Source organism: Callithrix jacchus, chromosome X (genome assembly GCF_049354715.1).
Source record: "Callithrix jacchus isolate 240 chromosome X, calJac240_pri, whole genome shotgun sequence".
NCBI lineage: Eukaryota > Metazoa > Chordata > Mammalia > Primates > Cebidae > Callithrix > Callithrix jacchus.
In genome coordinates this window covers 38,805,330-38,832,936 of record NC_133524.1, presented here as the reverse complement: position 1 = coordinate 38,832,936, position 27,607 = coordinate 38,805,330, and the positions used below count along the sequence as shown (strand labels likewise).

The 27,607-nt window shown below is 38.2% G+C and overlaps 1 protein-coding gene across 20 annotated transcripts in view; it reads right to left on the bottom strand.

Annotated features, from left to right (window-relative positions):
• The window catches only part of SYTL5 (synaptotagmin like 5), a 242,570-nt gene that overhangs the window by 100,159 nt on the left and 114,804 nt on the right, over positions 1-27,607 (bottom strand). For 4 of the 20 annotated variants that reach the window (XM_078362720.1, XM_078362728.1, XM_078362732.1 and 1 more), the window contains exon 2: positions 3,545-3,705. The exons of the other annotated variants lie outside the window; for them this stretch is intronic. The gene's annotated coding sequence lies outside the window, so the exon portion shown is untranslated. The remainder of the gene's footprint in view (positions 1-3,544; positions 3,706-27,607) is intronic. 20 annotated transcript variants of the gene reach the window in all.

Below are 27,607 nucleotides of genomic sequence, written 5' to 3'. Positions count from 1 at the left end.
GACTTGTTGCTTAAAAACGTTGCTCATCCTTTGTTTTGTTTTTCAGCATCAAGTAAACCTTTCTTTTGAACTATTTACAGCTTTTAACAATTGAGTAAAGTATACTTTTGGGAACAAAATTGGAAGCATATTTATTTCTCTCTACCTGACTTCTCCAGAATTAGAACTTGTTTGTGAATATTTTAACTTATGGCAACATAGTTATTTGCATAAGTGCAATAAGAATCTGTTTTCAGAAAATGAAATACTGCATGTTCTCACTCATAGGCGGGTGATGAACAATGAGAACACATGGACACAGGGAGGGGAGCACTACACATTGGGGTCTATTGGGGGGAATAGGGGAGGGACAGCAGGGGGAGTTGGGGAGGGATAGCATGGGGAGAAATGCCAAATGTGGGTGAAGGGGAAGAAGGCAGCAAATCAAACTGCCATGTGTGTACCTATGCAACTATCTTGCATGTTCTGCACATGTACCCCAAAACCTAAAATGCAATAATAAAAAAAAAAGAATCTGTTTTCTTCTGCAACAGGACACAATTGGAAAATCCTGTTATTTTACCAAGGCTTTGACTGGAATGGTGTGTTTTCTTTTAAGGAATAAAACTTGCCTTATAGAGCCAATAAAAGCCCCTTGGGAAAACTGGTCTCATACCTTGTCTATACAGTCCCTGTGCAGGTCTTCTGACCTGTGGTAAGTAAAGAATGCCACTTTCTAATAAGCCCAGGAGCTGCAAGTTATCTTGGGACCTCAAGAGGAGAAGAATTGGCTGGGCACGGTGGCTCACGCCTGTAATCCCAGCACTTTGGGAGGCTGAGGTAGGCAGATCATGAGGTCAGGAGTTTGAAACCAGCCTGGCCTACATAGTGAAACCCTATCTCTACTAAAAATACAAAAAATTAGCTGGGCGTAGTGGCAGGCACCTGTAATTCCAGCTACTCGGGAGGCTGAGGCAGGAGAATTGCTTGAACCCAGGAGGCAGAGGTTGCAGCGAGCCAAGATAGTGCCATTGCACTCTAGCCTGGGTGACGAGAGTGAAACTCCATCTCAAAAAAAAAAAAAAGAAGAATTTACTCAACTCACAGGTAATTCCAGATATAAACCCATGGCTGGACTCGGCTTTAAGAAGGTCATATTTGAGATTCCTTATGGAACAGAGTTCCATCAAAGCCAATTTAAAAAGACTATATGAAAAATAATTATTCTTCCTGCATTTTATACAAATAATCAAGCCAAGTATAAGCCTAAAGCTTATTTCACAAGAAAATAATTCTTACCATGATTTGTCTTTAATACAAATGGAAAATTGCAGAGAGAAAAATTATGTTTCAAGAAGTATGGTACACCTTTTATTAAATTCTAGTCTCATCAGTTGTCTTTTTGAGTTTTTTTTTCCTGCAATTTAGACTAATCCTGTTTATTCCTGTGAACCAATTAGTGATATCAGACTGCAGCTCAAAAGAGACAAAAGGGATTTGTAATGTAAAAATATGGATCAATATTCTAATTCTGGGCAAATATTGGAATTGGCTAGTGACTCCGTAACAGATTATTTCCAACAGTTGCCCAGTTCATGGAAAGCCTTCCAATTTAGTTTACTTGAGATAATTTTGCTTATTTTGCTTTACTGTTGTGGAATATATTACTGTTGTACTCTTTGTGTAGTAACGCAAAATAAGTTTACTGATAATGTTCTTAAACTGAAGACTTACTAATCTTCCAGATATCACCTTTCATCAGAACTCAAGAGGTATAAATGGACCTTCCCATGCTGACATTTTCAGACTGAGCTCCTCTCTACCCTGAATACAAGAGACCCTAATAGTGAGGGAGGAATATCATTACCCCTGTTCTGGGCTGCATTCCCAGACTTATTCTAAGTCACAGGATGAGATGGGAGGTTGGCACAAGATACAGGTCATAAAGACCTTGTTGATAAAACAGGTTGCAGTAAAGAAGCTGGCCAAAACCCACCAAAACTAAGATGGTGACGGGAGTGACCTCTGGTCACCCTCACTGCTACACTCCCACCTGCACCATGACAGTTTACAGATGCCAGGGCAATATTGGGAAGTTAACCTGTATGGTCTAAAAAGAGGAGGCGTGAATAATCCACCCCTTGTTTAGCATATAATCAAGAAATAAGCATAAAAATGGGCAACCAACAGCCCTCGGGGCTGCTCTGCATATGGAGTAGCCATCCTTTTATTCCTTTATTTTCTTAATAAACTTGCTTTCACTTTACTCTATGGACTTACCCCCAATTCTTTCTTGTGTGAGATCCAAGAACCCTCTCTTGGGGTTTGGATCAGGACCCTTTCCAGTAACAGGTGGCTAAGGAGATCAGAAGTAGGCAATACTCTATCAAGAAAATCAGGATGTTTTCTCCAGAAGGCAGCACTAGACTATTATTATAAATGTAGTTAGATGGAATGCAGCTAATGATAACACAATCCTTCCAGATAAATACAGGGTGAAGAAAAAGATACAATGATTCAAGGCATAGACAAGGAAGATCTAAGGGGCTAGGTGATGACAGTGCTCATCCAGACTCCAACTAGGGAAAGGGAATGGAAATGAAAATATTTTTTTTGTTCCCTTTAGCGCATGTTCCATGCTAGGTGATGGAACCTTATTCTGGGAAATTTTCATGCCATGAATCACTGAAATCATACAGCGAATTCCCCTTGCTCAATCTTACTTCCTCCCAGACAATTTTGATTATAAGTTGGCTTCCTATAGAGCTCTCCCTTGAGGAGTGAATGCTCTGGTCCTGTCTATGGAGTTCTCCATATTTGGCTTAGTTGGAACCCAAGTTCTGTTTGCTGTGTGCTAACCAAATCACATTTCTGACCCTTTGCCCTGAAGACCAGCATCTGGGCTGCAATGACTTCACCTGAGGATATATCACCATTTCATATCTCTTTTCAGCTAGTTCATAGCCCCATCTGAAGAATCCCTTACCCATTACACATTTTAATCAAGTAGAAAAAAATGAGTAATTGATCCTCATTCTTTTAATTAAATGTGGCTAGTAAACACGAGTCAGATTAGGAGGGTGAAATTCATCTTTCTTTTACTCTTCAATTCCTAACTTAAACAGATCTCTCTCTTTAGACATAGATGTAGATTTTTCCCTCTGTGGCCAATAACCTTGTTGAACTGCGCTAAGCTATTTAAAAATATGACAAGATGCTTTGTATGTCATTCTGTTGCCTTTCATCATAGATAACTTTGGACAAGTCATTAACTTCTGATTATCAAAAAAGATGTGATAATAAAAAATTCTTATAGCATCACAAATGAACGTAAGTTTAAAAAACATCTGTTTTGAGTAACACACAATAAAAAATAATAGGGGCTGATATTTGAATCAAAGGAAAGCATTTATCTGAATATATCTCATCACTGTGTACTTGAAATGTATCTTTAAAAATAGAATGTTTTGAGAGTGCTCTTAGGATGAAATTAATGGAAATAAAATTTCCTGTTTGCCTGTCACCATGTGACAACACGAATCAGATGATTTTTCAACACACTTACAAAGATGTTTAGGATGCTTAGAATACAAGCTAAATCATATATGCAAAATTTCCTTGAGGGTGCCTTTCAAATAGAGGAGGAGTCTTCCTGCAGGACAGCTGTGATTGGATTACCGCAAGCACAATAGTCTACATGACTGTCACAAGGTGAGAACTGCCATGCTGTGGATAGAGAAAAAAGTAGTAATTTTACAATGAACCCCAAACTGAATGCTTCAAGGACAGATGCTATGGAATTGCGGGCATTTCTTTGCAACAGAGCAGTTACTTGTCACATGGGCAATTCTTTGTGGTACATCATGTGGGAGTGCTATAGTCAAGATTTTTTTTTAATTTCATAGTGATATTGATTCCCCAAACAACAACAGAAAGGTTAACAGTACCATCAGCTTTAGACCAATCCTTCAAGAGCAGTATCCTCAGAATGCTCCAAATAATAACCACTAACGCTTATTCAACTAATCCTTATGACTTTCTAATGAAACAAATTGCTATCATTCCCATTTTTTATAGGTGAGAAAACTGAGGCACAGAGATGTTAAGTAACTTGCCCAAGGTTGACTGATTAGTAAGTAATTTGGAACAGTTTGGTTTCAGGGACCCTGCTTGTAAAAACTACATTTGAGGCCATACAGTGCCTTCATGGAGAAACCGTATCCCATAAGATGTTATTAGATATTCTGTGGAATTGTTAACAGTGCTGTCCATTTTCATACTGCTATGAAGAAATACCTGAGATTGGGTAATTTATAAAGAAAAAGAGTTTTAATGGACTCACATTTCCACATTGCTGGGGAGGCCTCACAATCATGGTGGAAGGCAAAAAAGGAGCAAATGCACGTCTTACATAGTGGCAGGCAAAAGAGCAAGTGCAGGGGAACTGCCCTTTATAAAACCATCAGATCTCATGAGACTTATTCATTATCACGAGAACGGCCTGGGAAAGCCCATTCCCATGGTTCAATTACCTCCCACCGGGTCCCTCCCACAACACGTGGGGATTATGGGAGCTACAATTCAAGATGAGATTTGGGTGGGGACATAGCCAAACCATATCGAGTGATGCAGTTCAACAAAAATTTGGATATGTAGAGTTAAATCAAATTAAAATTTTTTTCTATGAAACTTCTCAGAGTCTATAATACTGTAATGTACACTGTGAATTTTCACAAAACTCTCAATTTGGAAAAAGATATTAGGTTGGTGCAAAAGTAACTGCAGGTTTTACCATTAAAAGTAATGGCAAAAACTGCAGTTACTTTTGCACCAACCTAATATTTAAGATCATTGGTTATTTTCTTGGCATTGTGTATTTTGATATTTTTAGAGAAGACTAGTTCTATCTTTTAAAATGCTGGCTAGGAGAAGGCCTTAATAAAAATTTCAAAAGAGAAAGATTTGGAAAAGAAATGATAAGATGCATTTACATTATAGTGTAATTATCAAGAGTAGAAATTTTGCAATAGTCTAAAGTTACAGTGATATCAATGTTTAATTTTAAAATGAGGCATTTAAAAGTATATTGACATGGAAAATACCTAAGTTATATTGTTAGCTGAAAATAAATAAGATAATTATGATTTTTAATGCAATTGCATTTAAAAATGTAATATATATGCATGTATATAATAAATTTAAATGCATAATAAAAGGTACAATATAATACATACTGATCATGAATCAGGTTGCATATGAAGATCAGAGTTGGATTGTTAGGGGTCAGAGAATGGATAAAAAGAGACTTATTTCCATATTGTTTATTATTTTGGATGTATTCATATAACTGTATTTTATTTTTATGTCTTCATTTTATTTTATTTTTTCTTGTGAAAATTACTTTATTTTTTATTGCATTTTAGGTTTTGGGGTACATGTGAAGAACATGCAAGATACTTGCATAGGTACACACGTGGCAGTGTGATTTGCTGCCTTCCTCCCCTTCACCAATATCTGGCATTTCTCCCCATGCTATCTCTCCCCAACTCCCCACCCCCCCGCTGTCCCTCCCCTATTCCCCCCAACAGACCCCAGTGTGTGATGCTCCCCTCCCTGTGTCCATGTGTTCTCATTGTTCAACACCCGCCTATGAGTGAGAACATGCGGTATTTCATTTTCTGTTCTTGTGTCAGTTTGCTGAGAATGATGGTTTCCAGGTTCATCCATGTCCCTACAAAGGACACGAACTCATCATTTTTGATTGCTGCATAATATTCCATGGTGTATATGTGCCACATTTTCCCTGTTCAGTCTATCATCGATGGGCATTTGGGTTGGTTCCAAAATTTCAAAAACCAATAAGGTGTGGTGACTGACTAGAGTAAGAAGCCAAAGAAAGAGGCCAAAAATAATGTTAAGAATTGAATCCTAGAAGAATACAGGTGACATTGCCAGTAATAGAAAAGTTGGAGAATGTGCTGGCTTTTGTGGGAAATAGTGGATTTGGTTTTCAAATATGCTGTGAATTAGGTGACACCACTGTGGTTCATCAGCATCATAGTTTTGTGTCTCCATTCTGGCTCTTCTATATGCAATTCCAAAATACAAATTTGGTAATTGTTGCTCTTATATTGAATACCCTTTGATGTCTTCCCTTTGCTCTTTAAGAGTTCAAGTTGCTTAATATAATTTATAAAACCCTTCGTGATTTGGCCCTTGCCTACCTCTCTCTCACGTGTCTATTCTCTAACCACACTCAGAATTTCATTCCTCTAAAAAAGCCATAATCTTCCTTACCTTCAAATCTTCCTATTTGTAAGACTCTGCCTGAAATACTTCCCTCCTTTCTCCATCTCCTAATTCCTAAGTGTCCACAGGGATCTGCTTGAATGGCTGACTCCTAGTCTAGCTTAGCTATCTATGATAAACTGCATAATGGCTCCTGGAGATGTCCATGTCCTTATCTCCAGAACCTGTGAATATGTTACCTTATATGGCAAAACTTTTCAGTTGTGATTACATGAAAGATCTTGAGATGAAGAGATTAGCCTGGGTTACATGAATTAGCCAAATGTAATCACAATGGTCCTTACGAGAGGGAGGTAGTAGAGTTAAAGGCAGAAAAGGAGGTGTGGTGACACAAGCAGAGGCTGAGGTGATGGGCTTTGAAGTTGGAGGAACAGCCACAAGACAAAGAATGCCGATGGCCTCTAGAAGCTGGAAAAGACAAGGAAACAGATTTTCCTGCAGGCTCCAGAAGAAAGGCAACTCTGCTAATACCATGATTTTAGTCTTTCAACACTCATTTTGGAGTTTTAACCTTCAGAACTGTAAGATAATACATTTGTCTTGTTTTAAGACAATATATTTGTGGTGATTTGTTATTGCAACAATTGGAAACTCATAGTATCTATCCAATACATTTTCATACTTCTCTTACAGTAACACTGGATCAGTTGGGATAGGCTAACACAGTGGTATTCAAAGTGTGGGTTGCAGACGAGTGCAGGTCTATAAACTCACCGGTTTGCAATTATATAAGTATAGAAATTGAGAACAAGCATTTAGAAATTTTTATAGCAATTTAACAGAGTAATTTTAAATCTGTTGAATCTAATGACAATTTATACTTGAATGTTTATATATTTCATGTCTCTTTTGTCTAATTTATTTAAATCGTATTTTACAAAAATATTAGTCTATTCAGGTTGAAAATAAAAGTAACAAAGAACCTGATCCTTCACCACAGATATTTTGAGCAATACTATGCTAGATTATGTTGTGACACAAATAACTTGTAAATTGCCAACAGCTTGTTACAGCACAGGTTTATTTCATATTTCTTGGTCATGCTATAAATCCCTCAAAAAGTCAGTCTGTTTAGGTAGCTACCATTTTGAACATTGTCAGTTGCCACACCAGAGGGAAGAGAAGTTCTGAAAGGCCTTATACAAGGAATTAAATGCCCTGGCCTGGAAGTGAAAAACATTATTTTTACTTATAACTCCTTAAACACTTAGCCCTACCCAATTACAAGGGGGCCAGGAAATGCTGTCCTACCACCTGCCCACAAGAGGAAGAAATCAGAAATATTTGGTGAGCAATGCTAAGGACTATGCCCAACACTCATCATGCTGATTTAAAATGCTGATTTTCGTTTTCCTTGCTAATGTCTAAGCTCTGTAGGATATTTCGTTTTGTCTTCATCAGCCCTGTATTCCCAACACCTCACAGCTCTTGGCACCATAGTAGGTATTCGAAAATATTTGCCAAAGGAATAAATGAATGAATTAAGTGCAAAATAAAACGTTTGACTACGTAAACATAAAATCCCAATTTTGGCTTTGAGAACATAAAGGAAAAAACAATTAGGAAAAAAAGAGTGATAATTCTAGGTTGTAAAGACAGCAAATGTGAAAAGTCATATGGACACACTATTAGTCCAGCAGAAATAGTGACTAACTCCAGGTCTGGGGTCTGGGTTAATATCAGAAAGCTAAGAGAAAGGGGGATGTCAGAGTGGGAGGAATTTGGTATCCAAATAAAGAATATGGACTTTATCCAGTGTCTTTCAAACTGTATCTTCAGGAATGTTTTCTTAGGAAACACAGCAAAAGAGGCTGAGTGGCCAAGCCTGTGGCACCGACCTCTGCTTCAAATAGAGCAGCTCTGTTTTCATCTGTTCTATAAGTTGGATTTCCTGGGAGGATTTTATTTGAAGAAAAAATTCCATGACCTTAAAAAGCCTGAAAACCGTTCTCATACCATCAAGCTGTTGAATGCTTTAAAGCCAAGGAACAGCACAATCATATTTGAATTTTAGATTTGTTTCTTGAAAGACCAGCACTCAGTGATTGGATGAAAGAGAGGGGAAAGGTCAGGTAGACGAAATGAGGAGGCTTTTGCAGGAGTGCCACGGAGAGAATAGGAACTAAAGCTGTGGTAATGGGAAGGGAAATGACTCACTTTTGAGATTTTTTTTTTAGAATAATCTCAATAAGATCCAGTGACCTCCTAGATGCGGGTGGTATGGAAGAGAGAAGAGCGTGACTCAGGTTTCCAGCATGGTGAACTGCAAAGGTTCTTAAATTTTAGTGTGCATAACAATGCCTAAGTGGATTGTTAAAAATAGATTTCTGGGGGGGTCTATCTCCAGAGAGCCTGATTCAGTAACACTGGGGCAAAGCCTAGATGTTGATGATAATAATGTTCACAGCTATGGAGAGTAGAAGACAAAATACGTTGAAAGAGAAAAAAAATAATTAATTGCAATTTAGATATGTTGAGGTCCAGGTACTTACAATGCAACAGCAAGGGTACTTATGATACAACAACAAAGACCTGTCCAGAAGAGCATTTAGAATAGGAAACTTCCAATAAACTGTTTAGAGTTTATCAGATATCTATACCAGAGGTATTCAATTAGGAATCATTGCTGCGTAGATGGTAGATGGTGGCTAATGCCATGCAAGTGAGATTGCCAGGAAGAGAAGCAAAAGGGGCAAAGATAGAATCATGAAGAGCAACAATATTTAAAGAATGGACAGAGTATGGTAGGCTGGGTCTCACTAACACAGGCCTCCATAACAACTGTTTCAGCACTGACTGAGTGGCGAAGTTAAATATTAAAAACTGATAGAGCCACTGCCCTTATTTAAAGGTTGGAAGGTAACAAAAGCCCACCAAGAGTTTTGCCCAGGCTTTTCCTGGACCTTGAAGTATGGCAATATAACAGGAATTCTTAACAGGATCCATTTAAGATAAAACAAGCTTTATTGGGGGTCTGAAGAAACTCCCCAGACTCCACAAGTAAGTTTACTGGGGGTCTGAAGGAACTCCCTAAACCTCCATGACTTAGCAGGAGACAAGATAAGGGTAATCACCCCTGGCTCCTGGACCCATTTTAGATTAAGTATATTTACTGAGGCTCCAGAGGAAGGTCTTCAGGACTCAGATCTTAGTTATGGATTAAAAGAAGTTAATCACTTATGTCTTCAGATGAATGCACACTTACATGTAGACATATAGCATAGAAGGTATGTAAACTCTTTGTCAAAAATATCTCCAGACCAACTCAAAATTACAAAGTCAAAAAACTTCGTAATTTTGTGTTGGTCTGGAGACATTTTTCAGGCCTTCTCCTTGTGCTTGGTTACAGAAATAAACTTCCTTATTTCCCAGCTTATCTGAATCTCATTATTGGGCCATGAGAATAAGCAGCCTGATCCTCGGGTTGGTCTGGCAACAAGAGGAATCAATGAGATAATGAAAGAGATTGAAGAGGGATGATTAATAGAATAGAGGGAGCAGTTAAGTCTAATGAACTGGGAGTCAAGTATATCACACAGAGTCAATGATGTAGGCCATTGCCAAGTTCAGATCAAGTAAACTGTTAACACCTCCAGTTGCAATAAGTATCACACTAAATCAAGAATCTCTGAAAAATGCACCATATCAATACATTCACCCTAATCCAGCGTAATCCAGATGTAATCACCCTATTACATCACCCTATTACACCCTTGGCCAAATATTTTAGGTTTCTAATAATATAAATTAGTACATCCTGGAATTATTTTGGTGTTTAATCTAATTCCATCCAGGTCAGACTTTGTACTTTTTCCCCTGGAGCATGCTGAAAGCTGGCCACAGTTGTCAGCCTTATAGCAATGGGGATTGGTTGGAAGAAGGAGGTGGGTTTTGAGAATGGCCAACCACTCGTATAAAAAAAAAATTGGCTGAAAAATCAACCATTAGTTAGGAGATCTAAAGTTGTCATACACTAAGACATAAGGAAAAAAGAGTTCAAGATGGATGTCTGAGAGGATGCTCTACAATAGAGAGCACCACCAGGCTTGTGGTGCAGGAGACCACTTGAAGCTTGGAGAATTTTGAAGTCATGCATATTCAGGCATTAACATAGTGTAGATCATTTTCCCAGGATTCAAAGTGAGTTAGTATTGGAAAATAAGTAGAAATGCCTTTGTACACATGAAATGCATGGTCAGACAGCTCTTGAAAGTTCAGTGCTGTGAACAAACACCTTAAACGTAAGTAGATTGAAGGTGCATGTAAGAAGATACCTGTAAGTTTGGTGAACCACCATCCAATTCCAATTAACCAAGCTCTTTATATGGATTGCAAATTACTCTTAGGGAATCTTGCTTTCAAGATCATAGAGACATGAACTAACTGAAAAGGCATGAAGGTCTTTTGTGGACACCTACCCATGCTATTACCCAAGAGAGTAGCCTGAAGTTTTAGGGAGATGTATTTTTAAACTAAACCTGAAGTTGACCCTCATCTGCCTAGATCTCTCTTCTAGAGGATATATATAAATATAACCAGCTTTCTGCCCCTCATACTTGGTTAGGATTCCTATCAGTCTGATTAATAATGTCATGTCTGCCACATGTAGCAAGGAGCTGTGGAGAGTAAGATGAACAACATTTCTGCTCCTGAAAGGTAACTTTCCCCCATGGTCTATATTAGAGGTTGGCAAACTTTTTCCATTAAGGAATAATTAGTAAATATTTTAGACTTTTTGGGTCAAGAGCCAAAGCTATAGCTATTTTGTGGATAATTATGCATCAATCAAAAAAATAAATGTCCACAAGTATTTTACTTATGACATTAAAAATATAACAATAATAATTGAGTACAGTTATTTTGTATCATAGATCTACTAAAGAGAAGAATGGAATTTTAGGACATATTATATTTAACTTAAAGTGAATATTCCCATTATTAAGATTAATAATAGTAGGTCCAGCCCATTTCAGACCTACTCAATTTGAATCTAAATTTTAACAAGGTCCCCCGGTGATTTGTACCTTAAAGTTCAAGGCTGTGCTGGTCTAGAGTTCCTTAATACATTTGTGGCTTACATTTTTACCACTTTAGAGAAGACAGTGAAAGCTGTGCATCCTAGAAAAAGTTCACAAATCATTTGAAGTTCATTCAAGACTCCTACAAGGTCTGTGGCTTTGAGGTTAAGTTCTGTTGACACACCTGCGAAGATGAAAGTGTTCTGAAATTTGATTGCAATGATGGTTAAATGCACTGTGAATAGGCTAAAAAAACCTCCATTGAATTATACATTTCAAATGGGTGAATTGTATCATATGTATATTATATCTCATAAAAGCTGCTTTTCAAAAAAATAGTATCTCTGAGTTTGTGCTCATTGGATTTTTTTAAACTTCCCGTGGGTTCCAATGGGCACCTTAAGTGGAGAATTGCAGAGCCAGGTTTTGGAGTCAGGAAGCTCTGAGTTCAAACCCCAGCTTTGCCACTTACTATGTTACAGAACTAAGTTACTTAACCTCTCTGAACCTCAGTTTCTTTTTGTGCAGAGTGGAGACAATAATAGTACTAACTTCATGGGGTTTTGAGGAAGATCAAAAGGAACTTCTAATGCAAAATTCCTGGAAGATTCTTTGCCACATGCACTTTTTCTTATGAAATGGTGGGATTCCTCAGATATCAAATGCAAAGCCAAAAAATAATTATATGCTTCACATTATTCAAGTGATAATTATTCACACATGTCCTGTTATCCATGTTGTACTGTATTTTCCACTTAAATGTATATTTCCTGCTCTATTATTATACCTGCTTTAATGCTTTTTCTATATGGCTCATGGTATGATAGTGAACACTCAGCACTTATATACAAATTTCAGGCCCTGTTATGAATTCTTGGTTTATATATATGAACAGTTCAATCTTTACATTGTGAAAGGAAAATAAATCTCTGGACCCCAAAATCCCTAAACTGAAGGGAAAAGTCAAGCAGGGAACTGCATTGGGCAAACCTGCCTTCCATTTTATTCCTGAATAAGATACCTACAAAATCAAACAGCTACATACCTCCCTCACAATTTTCTCACAGGGAAATTTCTTGTGGACAAAGGAAAGGGAGAACTCAAAGCCATTTCTCTGTCACAGGAGACAAATGCATATCTAATTGCTTCCTTTCCCTATTTTTTCACTAAGCCAGACTAAGACATAAGTGACTAATTCCTGTAAATTGTACTTATCAAAATCTCAAAAGAATGCAACCATTTGTCTCTTATCTGCCTACGAACTAGAGACCCCATCCCTGCTTAGAGTTCTCCCACCTTTCTGGACTGAATCAATGTTCATCTTATCTACAGTGATTGATGTTTCATGCCTCCCTAAAATGTGTAAAACCAAGCTGTACCCCAATCACCTTGGGCACATGTCATCAGAACCTCCTGAGGCTGTGTCAAAGGCATATCCTTAACCTTGGCAAAATAAACTTTGTGAATTGATTGAGACCTGTCTCAGATACCTTTTGGTTTAGAACATCAATTCTTTGATTTAGAAACTTTCATTATTCCTGTATTACAGATAGGAAAACCAAGGCAGAGGGAGGTTAAATAACTTGTCCAATGTCACACAGCTTGTAATTGTTGAAGCTGGATTCTGACTAAGTGGTCTGACTGTACTGACTGTGTTCTTGACCACAATACTATACTGTAGAATTAAATATACATGTACAATATATATGTACACACAGAACAATATTATATATAACATAACATACAACTTAACACATAGGGGTGTGTGTGTAATTTTGTACTGGTCAATCTTATACCAATGCCCAGCACTCCTGCTTTGGAGGGTACACATTTGTACATACTGAAAGAGTTTTATTATATTACAGTGTAGGCAGGATGTAGAATATGACATCAGAGCAGATTACCTTGACTATAGAAAGAAATAAGTTGTAGCAGTGGTCAGAGTGTGGAGAGGATAGAGAGGGAAATGAGATTAGGGAGGGCCTGCTGCTACCTGGCTCCTATGAGCAGGAACAGGTGGAGCTAAGCTAGGAGAGGAGGAATTTGTGGTGATTGAGGGACTAGAAGGACTGAGGGGACCAGGAGATATAGGGGCCTTGAGTAATGGTGAGGGGCCCAAAGAATGCAGGGTCCCCTTAAGAAAAGATCATGGAGAGGAAACCAACTAGTGAGATGCTGGAGACAGGGTGAGATCAGTGACAGCTTCACAGACACCAGCATAGATTAGGTGAGCCAGAGAATAAAGGAGAGAGGTAAAAATTGGTGCATCAGGAAAAAGTATCCCAGGAAGATGCCTTTGGAAGTTACTTAAGCTGACCAAAGTGACTCTGGTACAGAGCAGGAACTCTGATTTACCTCTTGGCTCTAAAATTTCTGAGAAACATGACTGAACCTCTGTATGCCTCGGTTACATAGAAAAGACTTGAATAGTTCTTGAGTCATGGTAAATCCTCAGAAAGCGTGAGCCTTTGCCATTATTATTAGGACAATATTGAGCCTTTATTTCACGTTTGCTGACCCAGGTTCAATATTTTTCCCAGTATAAGCAGTGAAAGATTATCACTAGATGTTATTCTCATTGTTCAGGAATCTACTCTGTAGGTCTGAGTTGAGCCAATATTTAGTTATATCCTATTGTGCTTAAGTATAAAGCCAGACATATGACTATTATTCACAAGAACAATAAGAATTAGATGGGAATTCACTTAAAAAAATCAATAGCTCTTTGGTTGTTGTGTATAACTGAGTTAGAAATAACCTTCCTGTGTTTGGAGCTCAAACTCTTAACAGTCAACAAAAGTAATTAGATGGCAGCTGTGAGTAGTTCAAAGTCAGTTAAATTCTTCCTTCTTGAACATTGCTAATGCAAACAGAACATCCCAATCTACTTTTTTTCATATTACTGCTTGGACTTCCTTGTAGTTAAGATCAATAGTATTCTCCCTGTGCTGGTCTCTCAATTAGTGGGAGTTATTCTTCATCACAAGATAGTTTTTTTAGTACATGTTCAGTTCTGATCAAAATATGCAACTTAAAAATTATATGTTTGTGGCCACAGACATCTTTGGATGTACCATTATCTGTTGAAAGTTGATAAACATGCCTATTGTGCAATAGGCTCTCACTGCTTTGTTTGAAAACTGATCTTTGAAATCAATTTCAAAAATTTGAATTATATACTGATTTTAATGTAACTTCACACCAGACTGAAGGCTATTGTTGTACATAAATAGCTCTTAGGGGGATATATTAATGGATTTGCCTATACTCTGCTACTTGTATTAAGTATATATGTTTGATATTATCACTCTTGTTCTGTGTTTACCAAGTGGGCTGTTGCTAAACTTTCATTTTTATAATCCAGATAAAAGTATATTTGGATTTACAGTTTATATTTGGAGTAGAACATCATTATCTGATGGTTACTTTCCAAGTTTGATTTCTCTATTGCACACCCCCACCTCCCACCCCATCTCAACTAAATTTTCTGCTAAAGTCTACCACTTCCATTCTTAGTAAACATTGTCAATGCTAAATGGTTGTTTAAATTATATTATTTGGTCTTGAGGATTTTACTTGCTTTAGAATGATGTGTATCTTAGAATTTTCTTGTATTTATTTTTTTTGGTTTCCCTCCAAGTCCTGATACTCTGTTGGAAATATTTTTTGACTGCACGGCACTAAAATGAAAATGTTATTGAAGCCTATTTACATAAACCAGATGTATTCTTATTCATTTAAATGAATCAGACATGTTCTTATTGTAGGAACAGAGTGTTTCCTGGCATTCTGTTAGAAAGATTAAATCAAATTAGCCTGGATAAGTCAACTGTTACAAAAATTGGAAACTGCTAAATTAAACTTTAACAAGAGTTACAAATGGCACTTCTTGGAAACGAAAATGTTATTAAGTGTTCAGTGAAGGTAAATTTGATTTTAATATTCTTATTCAGTGAAGAAGACAATGAAGCAAAAGCCTATTAAGTTATTTTGGTAGCTGATAATGCATAGAGAAAAGTTAAAAAACCAAACTCCACTAAACTCCGGTGAGAGAACATTGAAATGAACAAGAAGTAGTTAAAATAGGAAATAGAAAACAAACCCAGCAACTTCCAAAATTGAACCTGAACTTTTGAAATAGTTAGCAAAGACAAGAATGGAAACTCACACATATTCCAGAAAATATCCCCATGGGGGCAGCAGCAGTTAAGCACAGGTCAAAGCAGTATAATATACTCTCTAGGAAACAGAGAGCATCAGTATTTGAGGTGTTCGATGCTCAAATACAGAATAATGGATGAGAAAAATCAGACTCTCCTTGCACAGCATTACTGGACATTGGATTACTTAGTGTATGTCTTATGTAAGCAGTGTTTATCGATTATGAAATATCATCAAACATTTATTATCACTTCTCAAAAAAAACTGGAGATACAACATGTAAGAGCAGTCTAGGGCTCTAGAGCATGCCCTTTTAACCAGATTCTAGAACACAGAGTTTGCTGAGATGATAGCACTTGGTGGTTGAGAACATTGGGTCCGGTGCTGGGCTGCTTGGATTTGAAACCTGGTCCAATTACCAATTAACCTCTATGATCCTAAGTTTATTCTTATTTAAATGGTGGTGGTGATGATGTTGATGATGATGATATTTATCTCATGAGGTTCTTGTGAAGATTAAATGAGTTTAAAAATTTAAGGCACTTAGAACAACTCTTAGAATATTCTAAGTATTATTATTATTTTTCTTTCTAACATGAAACAATCAAACAAACTAATCTCCAAGTAAAAATACATACTCTGGGCAATAATCCTGTACATTGTAAGAAATGGTATTGCGAAGGCCCCTTGTCCTCTGAAATGCTATAAGTGTATGCTTGTTAAAGAGAGGGATTTATAGAATATAGAGGACAGTTGCATCAGCTTTCTCAACATTTGGACATTTATTTGGATACTGACATTTTGATTCCATGATATACTGACATATTTCACAACACAAAAGGGCAAGCTAACATTTATTCTTCTTTAACAAAAGTAAAATGTGTCTGAAAGAGTGTTATCCCCACTTTTGTTCCCTGAATGGTCACTGAGAATGTTCATGCCTCCATCATTTGCTCAGTCCTGCCCCAGATGGCAAGATCATTTTTTAAAAATCTGGATCATGAGGTATTCATCTCAGTACAGGTGTCCAGTCTGTAGCTCTGTGCTTGCATCCTTGCTGCAGCGAATCCTCATCTGGTGGCTCAGTTTTAGTACCTGGCTCTCACCTCGTAACCACACTCAGCCTCACTGGCCCCCACCACCTCTTCCACATTTGCAGAGCACTTACTATATGCTAGGCATTATTTTAAGTATTTTATCTCTACTAACCCTTCTAATCCTACAACACTCATATCAGTAGAAACTATTGTTATCCCAATTTACAATGAGAAAACTCAGGAACAGGAAAGCCAGCTAAGTTTTCCCAATTTCATACAGCTGATAAGTAGCAGAGCTACTTATCAAACTCAGATCATCTGACTGCAGAGTCAACATTCTTAACCCCTGCGCAATATTATTTCAATAGTTAATACCTGGGGCTTTGGCCTCTGCTCCTGAGTTATTCTTCCAGCAACAATTCTTACTTTAATATCTATATGGTGCTTCATAGTTCAAAATGATTTCATCTCCATGACCATATTTGTTCTTGCGACCGGTGTATGAGATAGGATGAGTCTGAGGAAACTGGGACACAGAGAATGCACAGGAGGCAATGAATGGTAGAATCAGAACTTAACCTGGTCTTTGGCTATGTTCTTTTCACTACTCCCATGATTCTGGGGCTTAGAAAAAGAAGATATTCATGAAGTGTGGACTTTCTGATGGAGATGGGGCCTGACCAATACCTTGAATTATAAGTAGCCATTAGACTGAGGGAAAAAAGGATGAGAAAATAGAGAATAAAAGAGAAAATAACAGAAAAGGGAGATGAGAGAGGATGGCTGCTAGATACATTATAATTAAAGAAATGAATGGATTTGGTAGTGGTTCAGACATTGAGAGCAAAGGAAAAGTTAGAAGCAAAACTGGCTCCAAGGTTTCAAATGTGAGAACCAGGAGGTCATTAATGCCATTCGCAGAAACAGATGAAATGAAAGTGGAAGTGGTTTGACATAAGGCTGTGAGTTTGGCTACAATCATGATGGATGTCGTGTGACCCTTGGACATACAAGTGGGAAAAGGTTTAGCAGATGGATAGATAAGATGTGGAAATGGATGTCTTGAAGGTGTCCTCTTAGAGGGGATATTTAAAACTAAGGGTTCACGAGGTCAAGAGATTGAGACCATTCTGGCCAACATGGTGAAACCCCATCTCTACTAAACATACAAAAATTCACCGGGCATGGTAGCAGGCACCTGTAGTCCCAGCTACTCAAGAGGCTGAGACAGGGGAATCACTTCAACCTAGGAGTTGGAGGTTGCAGTGAGCCAAGATCGAGCCACTGTATTTCAGCCTGGCAACAGAGTGAGACTCTGTCTCAAAAAAAAAAAAAAAAAAAAAGTTACAGAGAAAGAAAAAACGTAATAGGTTATAGGCTAAATAAATGCTAAACCTTTGAGGGAAACCCAAACTTAAGGAAGAGAAAAGAAGAAATAGGCAAGAGGGAAAGTAGTAGAAAAGTAGTTGAATAAATAGTATGGAGTCATGGACAACAAGGAAAGAGAAAATTTAAGAAGTAGGAATTGATTAGGTGTGTCACATAGAGCCAAGGGAATGAATAAAATGAGAATTTGGAAAAATATTCCTTATTGCCCTTATCACAATTGTAATGAATTATTCGGGTGAATTAACACCCTTCCTAACTAGACTGGAGATACATAAAGGCTTACTTAAATGTTCCCTACTGTAACTTCAGTGCTCAGCAATGTCTGATGCATAGCTGTCACTAAATAAATATTTATTGAGTGGATGAATGAATGAATAAATAAATGAATTTGCTTGGATTTCCTAGCAACACCAGAGGTGACCCGTGGAAGTACAGTGTTAATAAAGTGATCAAGATTGATTTTATGTCACAGGGGAATTTGAAAGAAAGCTTTTAAAAGAGAAAGTGAGGCAGTAGGGCATGTTTTAGCAATCACTTCTTAGAGAAATGTTTTTGTTCAAAGGAGAGACCAGATCAAGTGAATTTTCTATCTTAGTACACTACATATTTATTATATTTTGTTCCTCCAAGAGCTCCTTCCTATTTTAGATGACCTTCCAGAATTTAATGTAGCCACTGCAGTTGCTAACTGTGCAAGTAATAGAAGCACCATCTGCTCTTTTGCTGTCTTCAGTAAAATCAAAAGTCCATGGGCTAGGCATGATGTAGGATGTAGAGAAACAGAGGTCAAAGGAAATAATGATACTCCCCACAGAAAGAGATAACCAGGAATGGAACTAGGTTGGAAAGAAGTTCTGTGAAATCATGAAAAATGTGTGAATGTATATAGAGGGGTGAGAGGGAAAGAGGATGAGAAAGCACAGACAAGTAAGGTATGAATGTGCAAAACATATTTACAAGTAGATTCTAAGTAGAATGTATTAAAGATGATTGGCTAAGTGCTTACGTAGGCAGGCAAAATAGTCATGAGATATATCATCATATAATAGAGCTTACGTAAAATGGACTGCTCATTTTACATATTAAAGCTGCATTTCCTTTTCCTTCCCTTAACATACTAAATAATTATAGGGAAGTAGTTTCAATAAAAATTCAATAATTTTATTCACTAAACCTATTAGAAGACTTTAACAAATCTGAATAAATAGAAGGATAACATAGCTAATCCCGAAACTTAAAATAGCAAATAATTTCAGGAAATCATAAACACATAAAAAAACATGATTCAACAACTAAAAGACCAGTGAGACATTTTCTCATATTTTGTCAGATATTAGTTGCCCATATGTAAATATGCACATATATGTGGGTATGTACATACATATACCAAGGAATGCAAGGACCAATTTAAGGATTTCGCTAGAGTCCAATCAATGGTTTCATGCATTTAAGACATAGGGTATGAATTGTAACACTTAGTGTATAAGCTGTTGTCCAAATAACATATAAGCAACTTATTATATAATGAAAAAAATTAAATACTTCATTCCTGTGTTTAAAATACGCTTTAAGGAGGCTAGTATTTAAGTCATATTGCTAAATGCACTATTACATGTAAACAATGTTTTATATTATTTTGGATGCCATAAATACATAACTCCTATTTTCTCCAAGTATGTGCTTTTCTCCACGCACATGCATATACTTGGAGAAAGCAGGAGTTATATATTAATAGTTGTAAAAATACATTTTTCATTTAAACGAGGAAGATAGCATTGGTAATTAAAACAATCTATATTAAAGAGAACATTTTAGAACCCTGATGCATATTTTCAGAGTATATTCATATTCACAGTTAATATCTCATTTCTGTAGGCTGTTACAATATCATATTTGTGTTGAAATTATTCCAGAGTTTTCAGACTTTGGCAATCCTTTTACTGAATTTATATCCATACTGAATATCTGTCTATGTGAAAAATGGAACTGAATATAAAAACAATTCAATAATTCAAATGAAACATCAGAAATAAATAAATAAAAGAAATTCAGAGCAAGAGGACCATCTGTGTTCTATGGAGATGTGAGAGGTTTATATAGACAGGTGTGAGAGATTTATAGCAAAATGATGCAACATTTCTGCTGTTAATTTGATTTTTTCATGTCACTAGAATGCATACTCATTCCCGGAGGCACTCACTCTTCAGTAGAACCTAGTGCAGTGCCTCACTTCATAGATCAAATCAAGTGTTAATAACAAAAAGATACTTATATTTCCCTCCTCAATCCATTAAACTCATAGCGACCAATGGCCAAAATGTCCCTTCTGTACATATTTCTCCCTTTCTTTTTCTACTGTAAAATCCAATATCAAATGGTAGAAGGAGCTGTTTTCTTCCTGACCAGCAAGTCTCACTATTCCCCCCGCAACACACACACAAAATACAGAAATCAAGAAATCAGGTATCATACTGGAGATCCCTAAACACATTAGTCTTACCTTAACCTGAAGGTTAAATGTTTTTGTAGGCTTATTTTTCTCTTAGACACACCAACCATAGAATGTTGGACTATTTGACCCTTGTGAAGTGCTTGGAGCAGGAACTTGAAAAACCAGCCTTTCATATTCCCACAATCTATTTACACATTGAACACACCCAGTAGCACAGAGTAATGTTTATCTGTAGTAGACAGCTATTCCAAGAAGAAGGCAGTATCTTTAAAGTTGAGCTTTCAAAAAAAAATGTCTCTGTTATGACAGGGGAAAGGTAACAGGTTTCATCCAAAGCACATTTAAAAAGATTTTTGACATGAGATACTTCTTACAACATGTTTTAAAGATGATTAGCTCTTTTAATATTCTTCTATCCCTGAAAAACTATATTCTCAAAAAACCTGGGAAAAAATGTAATGGTAGCAATGAGCACATACATGCTAGGCGCTGTTGGAAGGGCTTTACATATATCATCTCCAATAATTCTCCAGATCTATTAGGTATGTACTGTTATTATCCCCATATTACAAATGAACAGACTAAGTAGTCTGCCCACAGTCACCCAGTAAGTAAGTACTAGAGTCAAAAGCTAAATCCGGACACTCCATCACCACAGTCCAGGTATCTAATCATAGAACTGTACTGTGTATCTATGACTTTTAGAGACAAATGTGTAACAGTATGTGATTACTCAGCTGGACATTATAGAACGAGTGAGGTTTTCTCAGTTCTTGTACTATACTGAGTCTTTAGTTGAAGAAAGTGAAATTTTTGTTAAGATTACTTCCCCCAAGATGATTATCCATTTATGTTACCATTGTCAGGTCCCTTTTAGCTGCAGCGGAGGACCCGAAAGGTGGGGCCCTGGAGAATCAAAAACATGAGTCTAGCTTAAATTTTACATTAATTATAACTAAGTATATAACACAGAATAATGTTTATCTGTAGTAGACATTAACAGAACATACTTTCTTATGTTAAAAAAATCATGCAACATAAGTCAATACAGTGCCTTAAAAAGCTTTAGAGGTATATGTTTTGTTCTGCTTTTTCAGATTGGATGATTACTTTTTATCTGTCTTCAAGTTCACTTGACTCTAGCCATCTCCAAACTAATGTGAGCCCATCTAGTGTGTTACTAATTTCAGTTACTGTAATTTTTTAAGTTCTAAAATTTCCATGTGGTTATTTTTATAGTATTCCTTTCTCTGCTGATATTCACTATGCACATTCATAAAGATCATATTTTCCTTTCATTCTTTGAACATAAATTGTTGGTTCTTTGAACATATAAGAACTGATTTAATCTTTTTTTCTATTAAGTTTAACAACTGGACATTTTGGGGTCTGTTTCCACTGATTTCTTTTTACAACAACAGGTGATACTTTCTTGTTTTTTTGAATGTTGATTTTTTTATTGTATATTAGACAATGGGGATCATATGGTATAAAGACTCTGAGTTCTGCTATCTCCCTCTGAAGAGTATTGATTTTTGTTCTATTAATATTTGGCATTTTCTATAGGATTGGTTTGGTTTTGCTAATGAAGGTATGCAGAAAGTCTAAGGTCTTTCCCAAGCCTGATAAATTTGGGGAGATCAACCTACAAATTCTGTCTCCCATGTAGATCTTTTAAGGGATGCGTTTTAGAATTTTTTATTGGTTCTTTTATGGAAACATAATAGGTATATATATTTATGGGTTACAGAGATATTTTGATACAGGCTTGCAATGTATAAAGATCACATCAGGGTAAATGGGGTATCCATAGCCTCAAGTAATTATCCTTTGTGTTACAAACAATATAATTGTACTTTCTTCATTATTTAAAAATGCACAATTAAATTATTCTTTTTACTATAGTCACCCTGTTGTACTAAGAAATACTATGTCTTATTCATTCTTTCTATTTTTATACGCATTAATCTTTCCTACTCCTCCCCAGCATCTTACTACCCTTCACAGCCTCTGGTAACCATCTTTCTACTCTATCTCCATGAGTTTAACTGTTTTAATTCTTAGCTCCCACAAGTACATGAGAACATGCAAGTTTTTTCTTTCTGAGTCTGGTTTATTTGGCTTAACACAATGACCTTCAGTTCATCCGTGTTGTTGAAAATGACAGAATCTCGTTCTTCGTTATAGCTTGGTAGCACTCCGTTATGTATATGTACCACATTTTTTAATCCATTCATCTGTCGATGGACATTTATGTTGCTTCCAAATCTTGTCTATTGTTAATAGTGCTGCAATAAACTTTCACAGGAGTGCAGATATCGCTTGTATATAGTGATTTCCTTTCTTTTGAGTATATACTTAGGAGTGGGATTGCTGGGCCGTATGGTAGCTCTTTTTTGAGTTTTTTGAGGAACCTCCACACTGTTCTCCATGAGATTGTACTATTTAAATATAAGATCTCAAACTGTGAAACTACCAAAAGAAAACATTGGGGAAGCTCTCTAAACATTTGACTGGGCAAAGATTTCTTGAATAATACCGCACAAGCACAGGCAACCAAAGCAAATAGGGACAAACAGGAACATACCAAGTTAAAAACCTCCTGCATAGCAAAGGAAACAATCAACAAAGTGAAGAGCCAACCTACCGAGCGGGAGAAAATATTTGCAAACTATTGATCTGACAGGGGATTAATAACCAGACTATATAAGGAGTTCAAATACCTCTATAGGAAAAAAATCTAACGATCTGATTTAAAAACAGGTAGACTACCTCATAGACATTTCTCAAAAGAAGACATACAAATGGCAAACAGGCATATGAAAAGGTGCTGAACATGAGTGATCATCAGAGAAATGCAAATCAAAACTACAACGAGATGTCATCTCACTCCAGTTAAAACGGCTTATACCCAAAAGAAAAGCAATAACAAATGCTGGTGAGGATTTGAAGAAAAGGGAATTCTTGTACGCTGTTCGTGTGAATATAAATTAGTACAACCACTCTAGAGAACAGTTTGAAGGTTCCTCAAAAAACTCAAAATAGACCTACCATATGATCCAACAATCCCCCTGCTAGGTATATAACCAAAAGAAAGGAAACCAGTATATCCAAGAGGTATCTGTACTCCCATGTTTATTGTAGCACCATTTACAATAGACAAGATTTAAAAGCAGCCTATATATCCATCAAAAGATGGATAAAGAAAATGTGGTACACATACACAGTGAAGTACTACCAAGCCATAGAGAATGAGATCCTAACATTTGCAACAACATGGAAGGAACTGAAGGTCATTATATTAAGTGAAATAGGCCAGGCACAGAAAGACAAACTTTACATGTTCTCACTTATTTGAGGGAGCTAAAACTTGAAATAATTGAACTCATGGGGACAGAGAGTAGAAGGATGTTTGCCATAGGCTAGGAAGGGTAGTAGGGTACCGGAGGAGAAGTTGGGAGAGTTAATGGGTACAAAAAAGAGAAAGAATAAATAAGACATCAATACTTTTTATTTTTTCTATGCTAGGATTTGCTAGCACAACAGAGTGACTATAGTCAAAAATAATTTAATTGTACATTTTAAAATAACTAAGAGTATAATTGGATTGTTTGCAACACAAAGGATAAATGCTTGAGGTCATGGAAACCCCATTTACCCTGAGGTGATGATTACCTATTGAAGACCTATATCAAAATATCTCATGTTGATACAAGAGGAGGGCAGGAAAGTGCTGGATAGGGGAGGGTGTGGTCCCCGGCTAGGGCTCCACCCCTGGGCCTGTGACCACAGACCTAGGTGAGGATAGGCATTTTTTCTTGTCCAAATGTTGCACTTCCCAAGACCATCTTGGCCTGCCACATCCCCACCCTGTGCTTATAAAAATCCCAAGACCCTCGTAGGCAGAGACACAAACAGCTGGACATCAAGAGGAGCATGCAGGCAGAGCACACCGACAGGCACTGACAGATGCTGGCAAGTTGGCAGGCCATTGACTGGCAGAACAATGAGGAGTTTGGCTTGGGTGGTCAGAAAAGAGCCCGGCCACTGAGTGGGTCTGGATGTAGGGGAAAACAACCTTCCCACTCCATCTCCCTTCTGGCTTCCCTATATGCTGAGAGCTACTTCCGCTCAGTAAAACCTTGCACTCATTCTCCAAGCCCATGTGTGATCTGATTCTTCCAGTATACCAAGGCAAGAAGCCCTGGGATACAGAAAGCCCTCTGTCCTTGTGATAAGGCAGGTGGTCTAATTGAGCTGACTGACTAACAGGAGCTACCTACAGATGGCTAAACTGAAAAAGCATACTGTAACACATGCCCACTGGGGCTTCATCTGTAAACATCCACCTTTAGACACTGCCCTGGGGTTAGAGCCCCACAATCTTCTGGTCTGCATGTTCACCCTAGGGGTTTGAGTAGCAGGGCACTGAAGAAGCGAGCCACTCCCCATCGCATGTCCCGTAAGGGGGACAAGGGAACTTTTCCCATTTGTATGTATCCCATAAATATATACACCTACTATGTACTCATAAAAATTTTCAAAAAATAGACTTTTGGGCAGGGGCTCATCACAGCCACACTTAAGATGATGTCAGTGGACAGAGTCAGAATTTCCAGAACATCTTAGCTGAGAAATATTTGTGTTCACAACACAGTTTAACAGTGTCCAGCAGAAAAAGACCTAGGTTTGCAAAGTCTAAGGATTTGTACTATAAAATCCACCCTTTTCTCCCACCCTGTCTGGCCTTCCCCAGATAAAACACGAGTGAAAGTTCTGGAGACCGAGTTGTCAAATGAGAGTTGTTAAGTGAGTGTTGTCAAGACTCACTAACAAGAGACCTCACGAGTTATTTTGGGTGCTTTCCTAGAAATGCAAGAGACCCCAACATCTTGGCATTGAACACATGAGCTTTTTCTCCCAGAAGAAGACACACATTAAGAAAATGACAAATGCAGATTCTATTTATTGCCCTTCCTTACATTTAAAATCCTACTTCCAAAATAATAGAATACAACAAATTCACTATTCCAGTGTTATACAAACTGTGATTTGAGGAACACTGTATGCTTACAAACTTTTTATTACTCATAGGCTGTAACAGGTACAGGAGTTGAATATCACCATTCAGGATCCTTTATAGAACTCTGGCTTTGCCACACATTTAAGTGAGTGAAGTCATCTTACTGGACAGGGTGTGCACCAGTCTGGCTGCTGTTAAACTGCAGTGATGATTCGGTGGTGAGCCATACACTAGTCATGCACAATAGGACCACATATCATCTCTAAATTAAATAGAACATGAAAAATACAAAATACTGGCTTTACACCAAAAATAGTCTGAGGAGTGCTGCACTGCACTATATGATTCAAGAAGGAATCCTTCTGAACATTAGACTTGGAGATTTAAGTTTCAGTGAGACTACTGAACTCATCTCTGGGAGCCAGGGATAACTTTAAGGAGTGGGATGAGTCAGCAATTGGATACAACAGGGAAGAATTAGTGTTATGGGATCCTTAGGGTAGTGTTTTTCTGGCCAGAAATCTCTGTGGCTGGTAGCAACTTTGAGTTTTGTTCAGGCCTGCTGGGCTCATTTTGTCCACTCAGCCTGGCAGGCTGTGCTTGGCTTATGCCACCAGCCTGTGTTCCACACCTGCCAAGGTGAGTCAGGTGTGGAACAGCAAGGGGTGTGTGAGCGAGCATGGGGTTCGGCCACTGCACATAGCCAGACGTGCCAGCTGCTGCAGCAGGGTGGGTGGGCAGCTCCAGGTGCCGGAACAGGTGCCAGTTCTATGTGAGGCATTGTTGGACCAGGTACATGACAAGCATCTTCCACATCTGGCACTGGGGATCATGGTGGCACTCAGAATTTTTGGAGATGCCAGGAACCACAGAGTCCCAAAGAGGCAGTGACAGCCCTGGCTCAAGGATTTCCCAGGTCTGTGCTCCCTAAAAAGCCAAAACTCTTCTCTCCTCTTTGCCTACAACGTGGTGAACAAGGGGTATGTTTCAACCCGTTTTGTGTTAAAGCTCTTTTAGCCCCACCATTTGATGGTTCCCAAATTCTTGTCCATGACCAGGAAGAATGAGGAGCTTTACTTAACAGTAGAACAGCTCAGTCTCCCACAGAGGCCAGCTCCTTTTTGCAGCAAGGGTGTCCTGATGATTGTTCAGCTCCTAGCAGATAGGAGACTGAAGAGTGGGAAGCTCCTCTTGGTAGGCAGGTAATCCCATCATCTTCTTGGCTCTCAGAAGAGAGGAGGATATCGGGTGGGTAGCTCCTCTCTGCAGCTGGTGGTCACAACATTTGCTCAGTTCTGGCTGAGTCCTCTGGCTTTCATGGGCCTCAGAGGGGAGGAAGTACATGTTGAATGGTTCATGGGTGGCCATGGGTGGGCCCAGATCAAGCACCACAAATTCCTACTCTGGTCTGTGGGACTGGCAGCCCAGTCCCCAGCCTTCAGGTCCTTTCTGGCCTGAAGGTGGGGCCTAACTGTGGACCTTCCACCCAGGAACCTGTCTGCCTCCTGCTGCCACTTCTGGCACACAGGCCATCTGGGGAGGTCTGCAGGCCAGCACTGAGCTTCCTCCCTATGCTCGTTGGAGTTCAAATCTGGATGGGGCTAAGGCAGCAGGGGACTGCTGTGTCTGCATTGCCCAAAGCATGTACACACCTGGCCTGGCTGTGACAGTGCTTGGGATCAGCCCTGACTTTGCTTTGAGATTCCAGTGGGCGCTGACAGCAGAAAGAAGCCAAGCAGTGTGAGCAGATATTTCCAAAAGAGGGTAGGGATGCCTGGGTCCACATCCGCAATTTGGTGGCTACAGATATGTCTGGGAGGGCAGGACTCCTGCCTGCTCCATGGAGAGGGAGGCCTGGGTTCACAACCACCACTTGGGCAGCTGAGACTATACCTGGGGAGCTACTGCCACACCAATTTGAAAGGGACAGGGCTTCCATTTGTCCCCAGCTCCCACCAGCTCCACAGCGTGTGCAGCCATGGCCATGACTCTCTGCTGCATCTGGCATGATGAGGAATATGTACACTGCCATCATGAGGAATGTATAAAACTATATATCTGTGGTAGCAGCTAATTATGTCTATTTAACTATAGCCATATACATACCAGGACATTTTGATTTTCTAAGGAAAGCCAGAAATTGAGATTTTTCAGATGAAAGATATAGATTTTTACATGTTGGCAACAAGATATTTTTCCTTAAGAACATAATGGTAGTCCTAATGATCCCATCTGCTAT